The following is a 15,747-nucleotide window of genomic DNA, read 5'->3' on the forward strand; positions in this document are numbered from 1 at the left end:
CCTCAGCCCCTCACCCAGACTGGCCAGGTGCCCCAGTGGGGACCCCCACCCTGAAGGGTGTGTGACCAGCTGCAAACAGCCCTCAGCCCCTCATCCAGGCTGGCCAGGCACCCCAGTGGGGACCCCCACCCTGATCCAGGACACCCTTCAGGGCATACCAGCCGGCCCCCACCCGTGCACCAGGCCTCTATTCTATATAGAAAAAGGGTAATATGCCTCCCAGCACTGGGATCAGCGGAGCCACGAGGCCTCCCGGCACCGGGATCAGCGTGACAGGGGGCAGCGCCCAAACCCTCTGATCTCCCTGTGGCTCTGTGTGTGACAGGGGGCAGGGCCACAACCTCCCTATCGGCCTTGCTCTGATAGTGACAGGTGAAGGTGTCCCAACCCCCTGATTGGCCCTGCTCTGTGGGTGATAGAGGGCGGCGCCCCACCCCCTCCCCCACCCCCCCACGGGCCCTGCTCTGTGTGTGATGTGGTAGAGCCATAACCTCCCCATCATCCCTGCCCTGAGTGTGACAGTGGGGGCACCCCAACCCTCTGATCAGCCCTGCTCTGTGGGTGATAGAGGGCGGCGCCCCAAACCCCTGATCGGCCCTGCTCTGTGCGTGACAGGGGGTGGTGCCACAACCTCCCCATCGACTCTGCCTTGAGTGTGACAAGGGGCGGTGCCCCAACCCCCCAATCAGCCCTGCTCTGAGCCCGACCGGGGGCTGCACCTAGGGATTGGGCCTGCCCTCTGCCACCAGGGAGCAGGCCTAAGCCAGAAGGTCGTTATCTCCCAAGGGGTCCCAGACTGCGAGAGGGCACAGGCCAGGCTGAGGGACCCCCCCTTCCCGCCCAAGTGCACAAATTTTTGTGCACCGGGCCTCTAGTGTATTTATAATAGTAATGGGCAATATATATTGAGTGCCCACCACATGCCAACTCTTATGTTAAGCACTTTATTACTCAATATTATCCTTGCAACTCATTTTTCACGTGAAAAGAACAAGTCTTAAAGAACTCAGCTAACATGCCTGAGGTGTTAATGCAAGTGGCAGTGCCATTCTTCTCACTAAAATGTTTCTGTTAGTCATACCCATGGATAAGCTTCCCTTACCCAGACCAGGACCAAGGATCTAACCTCCAACTGAGGTATGTACCCTTGACTGGAATCAAACCCAAGACCTTTCAGTCCACTGGTTCCCAACTATTCCAGGCTAACAGCTCTGTCTCGTTCTCTCACTCACAGGCTGCTCTAATTTCATTGAAAACATCCAGAATTTTATTTTGGTCACTAGTATAAAGAATCTTATTAAACTCACTGAAGTCACATGTCCACATACAACCATCATCACTGTGGTCTGGCCAGTTAGATGTGCTGATACCTCCACTCTGGGGCCCTGACCTCACCCCCCAGAACCAGCTGGATGTGGAAACTGGCAGCTGCTAGAAAGGGGGAAATGGAAGTCGTGTCCACCACAGGCCATTGTTAAATAAATATTTGACTTCTGCTTTCCACTGTGACATATAAGAGCTTGGAAGTCCTTACTGCTATCCTTACAAGAAAAAAAAGATGAACAACCCAAAACACAGGAACTCTTTTTCAGTCCATCTGAAATTAACTATGACTATGAAATTAACCTTTGCTGCTGCAAACCACGGAGATTTAGGGCTTCGTTAGAACAATACAACCTAGCCTATCTTCCTGATAAGATGGAAAACATCTTTTCCACTCAAAGTGAGAGACAAGATCAAAAAGCATGATAAGAGAAGACAGATTTGACCACATTAAAATGTAATGCATCTGTTTGGCAAAACACACATCAAAAGGCAAGCTAGAGAAACCATTTGCAACCTACATGGCAAAAAGCTGACATCCATGACAATTCAGATTTGCTAACAATACAATGGAACAGAGGGCAAAAGGCCTCAAACTGAAATCAGCCAAAAGGATGTGAAAGATACCCAACTGCAGTTTAAATCAAAATGAAAAATTAAATGAAAATATTGCTATTTCTCGCCCTGGACAGGTGCCTCATCAGTTGGTTTGAGAGCCACCCATACACCAAAAGGTTGCAGGTTTGATTCCTGGTCAGGACACATACCTCGGATGTGGGTTCTGAAAATGTTCTGGAACTGGAGAGTGTGATGTTATGGAACAGTTGCAAAAATTGTGAATATTCTCAATGTTGGAATTTACACTTTGAAGAACCAGAGTTAAAATTTATATAAATTTATTTTTAATATAATATTACTACATTTTATTTAAAATACATTTTATTTTACTCAATACTGTAAGAAAAATACACCAAAATTCTAATTGTATTTTAAAAATTCTTAGAATTTTATCCACAATGCAAGATAAACACAATTTTTTTAATTGCTATTATTGGGGAGGGGAAGTCCTCTCTGCTGAGGTAGCTGACACAGGCTGCCGCCCAGGACCTGGGACCATAGGCCTCCCAGGAGCTGATGAGAGTGGCTCACAAGCTGCAGGTGGGTCCACATCTGGGAGCTCCGGGACAGCTGTGCCTGGAGCCTGCTCTGGCTCAGGAGAGGGCACCAGAGTTGGCGCTTCCTCTGTAGATATTTCTTCATCTTGCTCTGGAGCTGCTTCTGTAGATCCAGGAAGAGACCATGTTACCACTATGACTGCCTTTTGTGTGCCTTCCAAGGAAGGACCCTCCCATCTCCATCACTGAAGTCCCAGTTCAAGCCCCCACCCCAGGAAGTCCTCCAGACTGCAGGCCACTGGGCACTGACCTGAGCAGCTCTGTGCTCCTGCCGAAGCCCAGCCTCTGGGAGCTCTTCTCTTTGTGGCCCAGCCACGTGCCCTCCCCTCACACACACCACCCACTTCTCCTCCTCCTGTGTCTCCGCCCCAGTGGGCTCAGGTATTCCAGCTGTGAGTGGAGATGCTGGGCCTGGTTTGGCAGCTCTGGGACTGGAAAGGTGAGATCTATGGAGGCCAAATCAGGCTGGGAAATTCTGGCAGCCAATAAAAATCTTCAGGGTACTGGTCCAGCCAGATGCCCAGGATGCAGGAGATGGCCCTGGGGAGAGAGAGAGGTAGAGAGCAGGGTCTGAGTCCTGACCTTCCCTTCCCACAGCCCTCCCAGAGCACCACTCAGAGAGCCTGGGGTCCTGTGCCTGCTGCTCCTGCCCATCCTGAAGCCAGAGCTACTCCTTGTCCACCTTCAGTCTGCCAGTCCTGGCAGAGACGCGCCTGGTCACCCAGGAGGGGCTGGCAGAAAGACCTCCTAACTGACAGCTCTGGATCAATGAGGGAACCACCTGTCCCCTTCTTCAGGGGAACCTGACATGCTCTCTCAGGGTCCCTGTCCCCTCCCACTACCCTCTCCCCCAAATGACAACTCCATGAGGACAAGGAGGGCTGGTGTCTCCTCTGTTCATGTCACTCATTGGCACACAGTAGGTGCTCCAGGAATAGCTGACCAATGAGTGAACAAAGATAATCCGTCTGCACCTCTGGCTGCCCAGAGACCTCCTAACACCTCAAACTTTGGCTGCTACACCTACGTGCTGCCTAATTCACTAGCTGCCCTGTGGGGTTCTTCTCCTCCATTGACATTTAACTCCCATGGGAAGAGAGCAACAGACAAGCTGCCACTGAGGAGGTTCTACCCGATTAGAGAGCAAGGTCCCTGAATAGGGGTGAAGACTTGGCTGGGATTAGAAGCAGAAAGGTATGAATTTTCTGAGGGGCTCACTCTGTCCACTGACCTCCCCACTCGCCCACACCACCCATATCCACATGCACAGCTCTCTGAGTCCTGCCCTTTTTCCTAGGAGAAGCCCTCAGACCTCTGCCCTCTTGCAGAGATCCCACCATGAGTGGGATCCAGGGTTCTGCCAGCACCTTGAATTCAGGCCCCATACTCCCCTCACGGCTCTGATCCAAAGCCAAATCACATTTTCTGCTGGAGCAGAGGTCCACCATCCTCTTCACAATACGGGAAGATGCAGCCATCGTTAGAGGCCAGGAGGACGTCACATCAGCTTTCCTGTGGACACTACGAGCCTGTGCAGCCTAGTGTGACTGAATAGCTGCCGACTAGAAGGAAGCTCTGGAGTCAGGGTTGGGGTCTGCTCTGAGCACTGGATTATGGTCAGTGCCTAGAGATATGTCTGTACCTGGCAAGGCTTCTCATATATTTGCTGAGTGAAACCAGCCCCATCTCAGATAGCTGGGTGAGTCTGAACTCCACCGCTCAACCCTGGGGTTTCTGATATGGCTTCACCCAGGACCGGGACCCATAATGGAATCTCCAATCTCTTTATCTAATGAGAAGAGTGCTTAGCCCTGGGCCCGGAGGAGAATCACAAATTTGGCAGAGACTTTGTCACAGCAAGAGAAAATGACCAATTGGCTCAAACACAGCCCCTCCAGCAGACCTCTCCACTATCCAGGCACCGAGAGGCACCCCACTGAGACCCTACAATAACCCTATTGGGCCTCACATTCTGGGGAACAATCCCTTAGAGACATGCAGTGACCTGAAGATTCACAGCGAACAGGTGGCCGAATGACCACTGTGCTGTGCGGGGGCAGGGACTCACCTGGTACATGGCTGGTCCCACACCTGTTGTACCAAATGCTCTATAACAACACGGGAAGGTGGGGACAAATGCGGAGTCCCTGCCCAGGAAGGTAGGCAGCTGGTATCGGCCTAGTCTTTCCAGTCAGTGAGCCCAGGTGGTCAGTACCACACCGGCCCTTGGTTTTTCTCTTCTGTTCTGCCTTGTGAGGATGGAGTTTATTGGACACCTCGAGAGGGTAGTGCTGGCACCGCTGGGCTGGTTGGCAGCTGGGGCCAGGGCTGGCTGACCGGACTCCGTGTTCTGTCAGGTGCCCCCATGGGAGGCCAGCGCTGAGTCGGGCACATACGGAAGTGGACTCCCCGGGAAGCTGAGTCCTGTCTTCCAGGAAGGGCAGGTGTTGATGGTGAGAGCCTTGCTCAATAGCAGTTTTGGGGTCCTGAGGACACTCTCATGGGCCACTGTCACTGTTCTGTATTGAATCGTACAGCAGATCCAAGTCCTCCACCTCAAAGACCTTCTCCGAAGATTCCTGCTGCAGGTCCAGGTCTTCCTCCCACTCTTGGAACCTGCGCAGCCACGCCCCAACTTTATCGTTGGCATCTTGCTGCCTGATGGTGAGTGGCGATCTTCCTACCCTTTGGCGCTGCATTTTGGGCTCCTCAAAGTCCAAGTCCTCCTCCTCTTGGTCCTGCCCGTGCTCGGGATCAGCGTTGCCCTGCTCATCCAAGAATACTTCATACTCCATCTCGGAGTAAAGAAGCCGGGACTTGGCCTTGGGGCCGGCCCGCTGGGTGCTGTCCTCGGGGTCGATGGGCTGGCTGGACAGGGAGGCGATGTTGACCTCAGCCACGTGGGCAGGTGCCTCCGTGATGGTGCTATGGAGGCTCAGCATCCGGCCACTCTCGAGGGGTCGCTGCATTACCTCAGCCATTTCGATGGTGCCCATGGCGAGCGTCTGGTAACCCGGGATAGTCTGGTTGTTAAGACGCTGCTTCTTCTGCAGCATGATCTGCAGCTTGTTTCTTGATCTGTTTAGGTTGTGAGGATACTGAAAGGAGAAGGTCAGCGCCAGGTCGGTCTTCACATGACCACTAGGGGGCAGCAGAATCTCGTCTGACCTCAAGATCTTTTTGGAGCCCTGTATTTTTACACTGATAACCACAGCGCTGAGCTCCTTCTCCAGCTTCTTGTAGATGAGCAGCTTGGTTAAGCTGAGGCTACACAGCCTGGGCAGGCAGGTGGGGCTGGAGCATTCCACCTCCCAGGTGGAAAACAAGTTCATGGGCACCTGTGTGTTGAGTGCGGCGGGCATGCTGTCCAGGCCCACGGGTGCCGAGATGGGGGTCTGATTTCTATCCTGTGAAGGAAGAGGGGGCGCATGCCATCAGAGGCAGCTCATAAACTGCCAGGTGGGTTTGGGGCTGCAGCTCAGACCGAACCCCAAGCACTCAGTGATTGGTGCAAGAGATGGGACAGGAGTGATTGCAGCGACCTCATGCTAACCTGGCGGCCTTGCATACTTAGAGACCTAAAGTAACCACAAAGGATGGTGTGAAATTAAAGTGTTTGGTTGTTTTTTAACTCAAAGCAGTGGTGTCCTAGGCTGTCATCTTCCATGAAAAAGGTCAATCTTTATCTTAACTGAGCCTGTCTATTGTCTTTTTGAATCTATCCTATAAATAAAGAGCTAATATGCTAATGGTAGTCATGCCCTTGTGCGCTAACGCCATCGTGCTGGGGAACCTGAGGCTGCACCAGGGGACCTGAGGACATGCTCCCCAACCTGATGGGGTTTTATAGGGGACCTAAGGTTGCACCCCCTGCCCTGTGGGGCTTGACAGGAGTAGGGCCAGTTGGGTCTGGGTCTTACACAATTTGGAGGCTTGCACTTGACTTGGGTGGGCAGGGACTTGACTCTGGGTCCCGCGGCACACCCCAGACTGTGATAGAAGGGAGATTTTCATATACATTTTACTAATCTTCTTTCATTTCTGACACTTCTATTATAGAGAAAGGTCAAATAGCAATATTAAAACATTTCCTCTAATTAATTCCCTCTTAATATGCATGAATTTCGTGCACCAGGCCACTAGTAACAACATATTTTTGGAATGTCAAAGTAATTTTCCTTTTTATTCAGACCCCTCAAAGCACAGGCACCACTCTGCTCTCTGCAGAGACCACACATCCCCTCATTGTTACCGAGTTCACTGTTGACTGTTAACTACCCTGCACACACCTAAGTGAAAGAAGTGCGTGTCTATCATTTTACCTTTTATCCAATGACAGAAGTTTCCCTGCTGTGCTTTCTCCTGCTTCCCTCATCTATCAACAATGCATTTCATGGGACCCACACAAGTGTCCACTTTTGATTGTAATGTATAAAATGAGGTGCACAGCTGCCATTCCCCGGAGCATTATTATCTCCTTCGGTTGAGATTTTGCTTCACCGCAATTGTCTACACTTTGGCTCAAATAAACTCATAAAAGTTCTGCACAGGTTTCCATGTTTTCTACATGGACAAGAGAAAAGGTTCTCGACAGGCAGCGTAGACTTGGAGGTGAGTTGTGATGAGACACATTGGTGTCTTAGTCATTTCTTAGCAGAGGATGGACAACACCTCCCTGTGTTAACAAGGTCACCCCGGGATTTCTGACAGAACATCCCATTCTAAGATGAGAACACGGAGGCTTTTCCTGGGGTGAGAGGGTCTGGATATGAGGACAAGTGGGGTGTTCAGGGCAGCACTGTTGACATGACAACAGGAGGGGATCACATCAGGTCCCACAGCAGTGAACAGCTAGATAGCCAGCCCCGATAACAGGCCCCCCTCCTGGTATGTTGTGCAGACCAGGGAGGCCCCAACCCCTGACTTGGAGGGGCCACAGGGATGTGGTCCTCAGGGCAGCAAATGGCAAAGCAACAGACTTGGTACCTTGAGCGCCATGTCCTTTTGGGAAAAGCATCCCTATTAATCATGATGATTGTAAGAGTGGGAGAAGGTGTGTAAGGATTGTCAAGCCAACATGGACATATGGAGATGGGCATTAGAAAGGGAAAGTCTGGCCCTGGCCAGTTTGGCTCAGTGGATGGAGCGTCGGCCTGTGGACTGAAGGGTCCTAGGTTCGATTCTGGCCCGAGAATGTGCCTTGGTTGCGGGCACGTCCCCAGTGGGGAGTGTGCAGGAGGTAGCTGATCGATGTTTCTCTCTCATCGATGTTTCTGGCTCTCTATCCCTCTCCCTTCTTCTCTGGGAAAAAAATCAATGATGTATATATTAAAAAAAGGGGGGGGAGTGGAGTCTATAGAAAAAGGTAAAAATACTCTTACTGAGCATGACGTGAAATGGAGCAAAGTCTCTCTTCTGATATTCCTAAAACTTTGTGGGCAGTGACTTTGCATCTCATCTGAAAGGGGCTGGACAGGGAGAGTGGGTTGTGGGGAGAATACGGGATCTAGATTCCTTTGGAAATTGGACCCTATGAGGGACCTAGGGAGTAGCAGGGCTGCTTCTGGAACCCAGGGCTCCCTTTGACTACATGGACCCTGGAGTCTGGGTCACTTCAGCACCTGCACTCACCCTGCGGCCGTGCTGCACGCTGGAAGGTGTATGGGGCCACTGTGCCTCCTCCAGGGGCATGCAGTTGAGGACTCCATCAGTCAGCTCCTCTCTGTTCTCCTGTTCGGAGCTCAGGACTGAAAATGGGAACTGTAAAGACAGTTCCCAGTCACCAGGAGAAAAGCCTCTGAGCCCTGTTTTGCTGGTTCTGTGACCCAAGTGACCCTCTATTCCAGACACACACACCGTGATGCACTCAGACCTCCACTGTGGAGGAAAAGGTGTGACACTCTGAGGGCTCGGGTTCCCATTGGCACAGATAAGGGACCCCTCTGGAACCCCACCTCCACCTGCCTGCCCTGTCCTGGGGTCTGATCACAGCAGGAGCTCTAGGTGATCCACTGCCCCGAAAGCTGTTCCCGCCCCAGGCTTCTCCCTTCTGCTCCCTCTTCCCAACACATGAAGGGGAGGGGATGTGGGCTGCACAGGGATGACGCACAGAGGTGGCCTGGCCTGAATGGTTCTGACCCAGGGCACCTTGTGTTACCTGAGACCAAAAGCTAGGAAGTGGATAGACACGTCGGGGACGACGGTTGAGCAAATGTCGAAGCCGTCCGAAAAAGCTCTCACTGCGGGGTCTCCGGAAGCGAGAGAACCAATCACGGGGAACACAGCAAGAAAACATCTTGCTCCGGCAAATGCCTCTTGGCAAGTGAGCTGCCTGGTGGGCTAGATGTGGTTGCCTGGTTACAGGGGTTGCAAGTCCTATTGGATAGTGACCTCATACCTGGGATTGTCATCCCTGAGTCCCTCATCTCATGACAGCTATGCAAGTAGTCCTGTGGGCTGCTGTCTGCAGACCCTCTTCTCCATGAAACACTTTATCTGTACACAGTGGCACCAGCACACCTCTCTGCCCAGCTCCCTAGAAGCTCTGGGTGCAGCCAGGGTCCCAGACTTGAGGAAGCCGACCTGGGTACAGACTCAAACCCTCATTCTTACCTGTTCTTGTTCCTGGATAAGTCATTGTGCCTGTCAGGGCCCGTCTCTCTCCTGCCTGCACAATGGGTTATGGAGCAAGTGCTTCTTAGGGCTGTTCAGGCTCCTGTGGGGGAGGAGCTGTAAAGTAGGAGGAGAACAGTCACATGTAGGTAGTGCCTCCAACCTCTTTTCCTTCCTGTTGTCACCTCCTCTGTGTCTGCTTTTCTTCCAATCCCACCCAAGGTCATCACATCTAGAGTGTGTGTGTGTGTGTGTGTGTGTGTGTGTGTACGTGCCAGTGCCCGCTTTCTGGATCCCAGAAGAAAACGGCCTCCACACAGGGAGGAACAGGCAGAAGCTGCCCAGTGTGTCAGGATTTCTAATTTCCAGACCAACTCTGTGGGAGGTGGGAGCCTTGGCCTGGAAGGCCTGAGCATTCCTGAACTCTGGACTCTGAATGTCATGTACCCTGGCCAATCCCTGCCTGACTATGGGTTTTAGTTTCCCCATTATCCAATGAGGGTGTGATCCACAACTACTTAAGCATGAGCTCAGCATAAGGGGCCCGGCTTTCTCCACTGCAGGTGGTTTGTGGACAGAGGTGCCCCTTCGTGATTCCAGATCTGGGCGCCTTTTCAAGGAAATACTGTCTAGTCTGCCGAGTGCCCACCGTCTCCCCCATGCCATCCCCATGGCTGTACAGGGTTCCACCAGCACAGCCTTTTCCAGAGCCCTGAGGAAACCTGGGGGCACTTAGGACCCCCCTTTGAGGACACAGCAGGGTTTATCTCAGGCTCCGCATTCTGACCATCTGTGATCCAGGGCAAAGCATGGACCTCTCGGGTCCCCGGTTCCCTCCTCAGTGACTCCCCATGGTCTGCACCTTCCTCGTGTGGTGTGAATGTGTGCCCTCCCCGTAAGTGTGGGTGTCAGTAGTGACTCCACAGAAGACGGCAAAGGGATCCAACATGACCTCCATGATTTGGTTCTAAAAGTCAGTGCCTGGTCCAGCCAGAGTGGTTGAGCATCATCCTGTGCATTGAAGGATTGCTGTTCGGATCCTCTCAGGGCACAAACCTAGGTTGTGGGTTTGAACCCTATTGGGGTGCATACAGGAGGCTACCAATTGATGCTTCTCTCACACATTGATTCTCTCTCTCTCTTTCTCTCTCCCTCTCTCCGACTCAAGTCAATTTTGGGGGGGAAATTAACAATTTTAAAGCAAATTCATTTTATTTCTTTTTTTAATCTTTATTGTTGAAAGTGTTACATATGTCCCCTTTTTTCCCTGTTGACCACTTCTATCCAATCCCTGCCCCCCACCCTATTGGTGAAGACAAAAGGCCCTCACTACCCTACTCACTGTGTCCCAGGGTTACGCATATATGCGTACAAGTATTTGGTTGGTCTCTTCCCATCCTGAAAAATTTTTTAAATATTCAGTGCCTACCCAATTGCTCACTCTGACGTGTGTTCTCTCTCTCTCTCTCTCTCCCTCTCTCTCTCTCTCTCTCTCTCTCTCTCTCTCTCTCTCTCTACTGAGGAATAAGCCTCTGTGCTGTGAGTTGCTATCTGGAGAGACCCACATGGCCTGGCACTGAATGAGACCAACAGACAGAGAGGAAGTGAGGCCTTCCATCCAAACTGAATCCTAAAGACCCCCCGCCCCCGAGTGAGCTCAGACCCTCAGTGACGCAGATCCTGCCTCAGGTGAGACCACAGAAGTCCCAGCTGAGCCTGCGGGATTCCTCGTCACAGACGTGTGAGCTGATAAGTGTGTGTTGGTTAAGTCTCTAGTGTGGGGTGACTCTCAGCAATAGGTCACTAGCACAGTCGTCCCACACCAGGCCCTGGCCCTGCCCTCCTATCTCCCTGGTTTTTCTCTTCCAAGTTCCCTCCAGCCCCCACCCCTCACTTCTAACACCCTCTGCCTCCAGTTTGGAGGATGGCTGTGAAACTTAGGAAGGACCCTGCTAAGTAGAGCCAAACTGAAAAGTGTAATTTGAAATAGGAAACAGCTTCTGTTGAAAACACAGTTCTGAGCTTCCAAGGTAAGGAGACGCTCCATGCAAGGCAGGCGGCTGCCCCTCCAGGCCCATTGTAGTGTGCGCAAGTGCACTGCCGTCACCATGGACCTCTAAGGTAGACCTGCCCCCCTGATTTCCAGACCTCATTTAATTTCACAAGCCTTCATCGGCTGCCATTGTGAAATCAGGATGAAGAGGGTAGGCAAGTACTTATTCATCTTTCTGGTTTAGAAATCTCATCCTAAAGAGAGCCTGTGCAATGCCCAGGATGGGCTCATGTTCTCAGTGCTTATGGCCCTCAGGGTCAGTGGTAGGTCTCATCAGACTCCATTCAAATTTCCTTTCTCTCCGTGTCAGCCAACAGGGCTGATCTCCTTGAGAGCAGGGACCCTGGGTGTGGGCCACAGTGAATACCCATTTGTCCTGAGACAGTGTCGCTTGTGCCATGGCGGGTGCCGTACAGGGCTGTAGTCCATCCTCACCAGGGGGGTTCAGAGCACCGAAGAGGACTGATGTAAAAGGAGAAGCCAGGCCGTCTCCACAACCTTATTCAGCCTTCGGGCATCAGAAAGAATGGCTGCTGGGCTCTGGTGAGACAGAAGAGCCTCAGGAAAAAGCCCAGCTGAACCAGAGCCTAGGGTCTGAGGGCAGAGGGAGGCTCTGACCCCAGAGATTTGGAAGTGGTGCCTGTGGAGGAGATGAGTGTGGACCCCGGGCCCTGGGACATTCCCTGTCCCCTCTTCAGTGCTGTGGGCGAACAGAGGAGATGCTCCGAATGCTGCTCAGTGCGCGTGGAGCAGGTGGAGTTTCTGTCCAGGTGCAGGTGGCAGTCAGGGTTCAGGAACTGCCTGCTGCTGGTTAAACCGTACAGCATTCTGCAACGTGGACGCCAGGGGGCGCGTAACGCCGTGCTTTGTCCACTTGCTGGTGGGAGATGAAGTTAAATGAAATGTGGGTTCCCAGGGGCAGCCCTGACATAAAGGGTCCTTGCTCCAAAGCTCGTCAGTCAATTTCCCCCAAAGTCCCATTGTCCTGGGCCTCAAAAACGTCACATTCGTGGAGCAGATGGCTCCTGAGAGACTAATTCTTCCCAACCTATGACTCATAGTAACACGACACAGGCGTAGAAGAAACAGACTTGCTCAAGGCTCTGAAGGATTGTAGAGTTAAATTTTATAGAATTTAAATTAAGTTTGTATTTAAGAGTTTTTAACTATATTTTTTTAAAAAATAGACTCTAGGTTACTGAATAGTATGAGAAAAATACAGTAAAGTTATAAACATGTATATGATAAACACAAATATTTTAAAACTTCATATATAGGAGGGGAGGGAGCACTCTCTGTCCTGGCAGCAGACACACGCTGTGGCCCAGGATCTAGGACCACAAGTTCCGAAGGAGCTGAGGTGAGTGGCTCACAAGCTGCAGGTGGGTCCACATCTGGAAGTTCAGTGACAGCTGTGCCTGGAGCCTGCTCTGGCTTAAGAGAGGGGACCAGATTGGCGTTTCCTCTTTAGGTGTTTCTGGGTCTTGCTCTGGAGCTGCTTCTGTAGATCCAGGAAAAGAACATGTTACCACCATGACTGCCTTTGTGTGCCTTCCAAGGAAGCAACCTCCCATCTCCATCACTGAAGTCCCAGTTCAAGCCCCCACCCCAGGAAATCCTCCAGACTGCAGGCCATGGGCACTGACCTGAGCGGATCTGTACTCCTGCCTAAGCCCAGCCTCTGGGAGGTCTTCTCCGTGTGGTCCAGCCACATCCCCTCCCCCTCACCCACACCACCCACTCCACATGCACAGCTCTCTGACTCCTGCCCTTTTTTCTAGCAGAAGCCCTCAGACCACTGCCCCCTTGCAGACATCACACCATATGTGGGATCCTGAGTGTGGCCACCTTCTCCAAGTCACAGTCCCCATACTCCCCTTAGGGCTCTGATCCAAAGCCCATTCACTTTTTCTGCTGGTCCAGAGATCCACTTTCTGCTTCACAATACTTGTAGATCAGCGATACTTTGAGGAAGAAGTCACATCGATTGTCCTGTGGATGCTCCTGCCTGTGCAGCCCAGTGTGACTGAATCCCTCCTGACTAGAAGGAAGCGCTGGAGTGCAGTCCTGGGGGCAGGGCATTAGCTAAATGAATGAGCCCAAACCACCCCCATCTCAGGTAGCTGGGTGAGCCCGGGGTCCCCCTGCTCACCCCTGGGATTTCTAATCTGGCTTTACCCAGGACAGGGACCCCTAATGGAATCTCCAATGTCTTTATCAAAGGAGAAAATAGCTTAGCCTAAGGCCTGAGAAACACAAATACAGCAGAAGCTTCGTTAAGAAGAGAAAATGGCCAATAGGAACAACCACAGCCCCTCCAGCACACCTCTCCAGGGTCCAGATTCCCAGCGGGCCTTTTCCCAGGGGGACCTCCCCCCCAATAACCCTATGAGGCTGGGCCTAGGCTCTCCCCATGTTCAGAGAAACAAATACTCAGAGAGGTACAGTGGCCTGAAGACTCACAGCAAGCAGGTGGCTGAGTGACCACTGTTCTGTGGAGGGGGCAGGGCTCACCTGGTACATGGTTGGTCCCACACACGTTGGTTAGTAGCACATGTTCTGTATTAACACAGAACGGTGGGTGGGACCAAGGTGGGGACGCTGCCCAGGAAGCTAGTCACCAAGGATTTGACCAGTTTATCTAATCCATGTTCCCGGGTGTTTGTATAGTAAATATATATATATATATAATTTGCCTTCTGAGGGTCAAGTTTATTTGGAATCCAGAGTGAGCGGTGCTGGGGCCACTTGGCTGGTTGAGAGCTGAGGCTCAGGGCTGGGTTGACAGGCCTCCATCATGGGCATAGGATGCCCCCAATGGGAGGCCAGCCCTTGGCCACTGGCCACCCAGCTCTGAGTCTGGGCACAGGGTGAAGCCAGCTCCCTGGGAAGCAGAGTCTTTTTTCCGGGAAGGGCAGGTGGAGAAGGTGAGGACAGTTTTCCCTGGATGGGTCAGGGTCCAGAAAAACAGACTTGCTCAAAGCTCTGAGGGTTTATAGGGTTAAATTTTATAGAATCAAAATTAAGGTAATATTTGGGAGTATTTCAGTAAATGTTCTCTACAGTACACTGTATGTTATTAAATATTATAAAAATATAGTAAAATTATAAGCCTGTTTAACATGAACAGAAAACTTCTAACACTGCATCTAAATAGGGTTGGGGTAGGGAGGTGCCCTCTCTGCCGTGGCCGCTGACACGCGCTGTGTCCCGGGATCTGGCACCACAGGCCGCGCAGGAACTGGGGTGAGTTGCTCCGATGCTGCAGGTGGTTCTTCTGCCTCTTGAAATTCAGTGAAAGCTGGGCCTGGATCCGAGACTGGCTCTGGAGAGGCCACTAGGGAGGCGTTGCCGCTTGAAGGGTTTCCTCATGTTGCTCTGCAGCTGGTTCTGTAGATCCAAGAAGAGGACATGTTACCAACCTCACTGCCTTTTGTGTGCCTTCCAAAGGCACACTCACCCACACCACCCCCCGGAGGCCTCCTCCTCCTCATGTCTCGGCCTCAGTGGGCTCAGGTGCTCCCGCTGTGAATGGAGGCACTGGGCCTGCTTTGGCAGGTAGGAGACTGGAAAGTTGAGCTGTATGGAAGCCAACAGCATCATCAGGCTGGGGAATTCTGGCGGTGCTGGTCCAGTCCGATGCCCAGGATGCAGGAGATGGCCCTGGGGAGAGAGATAAGTTGGAAGCAGAGTCTGAGGCCTGGCCTTTCCTTCCACACGGCCCTCCCAGAGCACCACTCAGAGACTCTGGGGTCTTGTGCCTGCTGCTCCTGCTCATCCAGAAGCCAGACCTACTCCTTGTCCACCTTCAACCTGGCAGTCCTGGCAGAGACGTGCCTGGTCACCCAAGAGGGGCTGGCAGAAAGCCCTCCTAACTGAGAGTCTGGATCAATGAGGGAACCACCTGTCCTCTTCTTTAGGGGAACCTGACATGCTCTCTCAGTGTTCCTGTCCCCTTTGATACCTTCCCACCGAAATGTCAACTCCATCAGGACAGGGAGGGCTGGTGTCCACTCTGTTTATGTCACTCATTAGCACACAGTAGGTGCTCCAGAAATAGCTGAGCAAGGAGCAAACAAATGAACTCTGTCTCCATCCTTGACTTCCCAGGGCCTTCCTATCACCTCAAACTTTGGCTCCTGCACCTGCATGCTGCCTAATTCACTAGCCTCCCTGTGGGGATCTTCGCCTCCCACTGAAACTCAACTCCCTCAGGGCTGGGTACACTTGCCAAGCTGGCCCTGAGGAGGTTCTACCAAATTAGTGAGCATGATCCCTGATAGGGGTGCAGGCAGACTTGGATTCGGATTGGACGACCATGAATTTTCTGAGAGGCTGACTCACCACTGAGCTCCCACTGCTCTCCCACACCACCCAAATCCACATGCACAGCTCTCTGACTCTTGTCCTTTTTCTAGGAGGAGCCCTCAGACCTCTGTCCTCTTGCAGAAATCCCACCATGTGTGGGATACAGGGTTCTGCCAGAACCTTGAATTCACAGTCCCCATACGCCCCTCATGGCTCTGATCCAAAACCGACTCACGTTTTCTGCTGGAACAGAGGTTCACCTTCCTCTTCACAATA

Source organism: Myotis nattereri (genome assembly GCF_964212035.1).
Source record: "Myotis nattereri genome assembly, chromosome: 2".
Taxonomy (NCBI): domain Eukaryota; kingdom Metazoa; phylum Chordata; class Mammalia; order Chiroptera; family Vespertilionidae; genus Myotis; species Myotis nattereri.